General features: G+C 35.1%; 2 non-coding genes across 2 annotated transcripts; both read right to left on the bottom strand.

Moving 5' to 3' along the window:
• Positions 1-825: 825 nt before the first annotated feature.
• On the bottom strand, positions 826-940 carry LOC113335493. Its single transcript, XR_003353382.1, has one exon. It is a non-coding gene; the product is annotated as a small nucleolar RNA Z278 (small nucleolar RNA).
• Positions 941-1213: 273 nt separating this feature from the next.
• Positions 1214-1357, bottom strand: LOC113335494. Its single transcript, XR_003353384.1, has one exon. It is a non-coding gene; the product is annotated as a small nucleolar RNA snoR135 (small nucleolar RNA).
• Positions 1358-1896: the final 539 nt, after the last annotated feature.

Here is a 1896-nt window from a genome sequence, read left to right on the forward strand (position 1 = left end):
AATGAATCATAACCAAAACCATGATACAAGTGTATGTATGATACCATAAGTATATATGAGAGGACAAGTGAATCACCCCTGATCGGGTTAAGGATAGTTATGTAACAATAAGTGTCAGCAGGTTTACCGACTAGCTTTATACAAGGTAAACCATTGCAAAAGCCTACTAATTCATATATACGCCTCGGGTTATTTTGACCTGAGATAAGTCTGATAACAACCTTTTCTCGTTCTAATAGACTGAACCAGTAATTACTTTCTATACCGCCTCTCAATAGATTAAGTATATTAAAGACTAGAAATTGTTTATTTTTGTTTTGAATGTAATGAATAGCTGAAAATCTAGAATCTTTAAGGATTGAATTGTACCATAACTTACTGACGCAACAGCAAGCACCTAGAGTCCGGGCTGGTAATCTGGTCAGAATGCTTTCAATCACCAATTCCTCGGGAAGACAACCAACTGTTCCTCTTTCCATCCCGTTCTGCTGCTCCTGCTTCTCCTCTTCACCTTGACCAATTTTTAGTTGAAATGATCCTTTCCCTCCATTAAAAAATGCAATGAAGGAATTCAAAATGGAGTGCTGCTGATTCAACAACTTGTTTCCCTTTTTCACAACTACTATTGATCAATCTTTTTCTTCAAGTGTTTATTTGTCAAGCTGTTTCCTTCTTCTTTTTCTCAAAGTCTCCTCCGTTAATCTACGATGTTTTGTTGCTCAGTATCATGGAGAACGGGAACGGGTCCTGGGAATAAGATAAAATGACTGCAAAGTAGTAGTCAAAACGAAACTTAAAAAGATAAAATGACTGCATTAGCAAAATGCCTCAGAAATATCCATTAATTTCATGTGAAATGCAATTTCCCCAAGGGGTTCTCCCTGTAAACAGGGTCTCAGTTCCACTACATCTCAGGTGATTGGACAGAGTCATCATGAGCATTGGCGATAAACACATGTAAATACGAAAGTTATTATATAATGTATATATAACAGTGCTCAGACAGCCGAGGGTTTGTAATCAAATAGTAAGGTGAAGTGCCCCAATCAGAAACAACTCTAGTCCACAATAGTATCATCACTGAATTTTCAGGTCACTATAAATAGTACACACACATATCTCTGCATTTTAAAAATACCCCCAAAAACTATCAAAAAAAACAAAACCACAGTGAATAATAAAACTGAAAAACACAAGACCAAGGAAAAATTACAAATGTGGAGAAAATGATTGTTGATAAATCAATAGATTATATGAAACTCAACTGCCCACCTTCACCAAAAATCAGTTTCGCAGATAACTCTTTCGGATAAAATGCATTTAAAGCACAACTCCGATACACACATATCTCTGCATAATAAATTCATTAACTCTAAATTGTAATCAATAATACTAACTGAATAAATAATCATTTGCAAACAGCAACCTTATCTTTGTAAGTGTGTTTCTTTGTAAGTTGATTGATTTGCCAAAAGCACCAATGATTCTCCCCCAAAGCGACCAAGTTGGCCTAGATTTTACATTGAAAATAACATGTCCACCACAGCGCTTTGAAAATAACCAGAAACAAAAACAAGCTATTAACTTGTTTGTGTTTCTGGTTATTTTCGAAGCACTATGGTGGACATGTCATTTTCGGTTTCATTAGCATTAATCAAGAACTGCATATAATCTTCAAGATGTTGGTCTTTCTACAAAGGATCCAAATGTAAAAGTTTACAAAAAACCCAACACAAGAGGATACAAACAGAAAGACCAAAAAGATTTTGCACAACTTTTGAGCTCATCAGGTCTTTTATGAAAATGTCACCTGTAAGCCTTCGAATGTGCTATCCGAAAAAACTAATTAGAATTAAAAGATTACACGAGGAAAATAAAGGAACAGATTTTTAATGG

Source organism: Papaver somniferum, unplaced genomic scaffold, assembly GCF_003573695.1.
Source record: "Papaver somniferum cultivar HN1 unplaced genomic scaffold, ASM357369v1 unplaced-scaffold_14880, whole genome shotgun sequence".
NCBI lineage: Eukaryota > Viridiplantae > Streptophyta > Magnoliopsida > Ranunculales > Papaveraceae > Papaver > Papaver somniferum.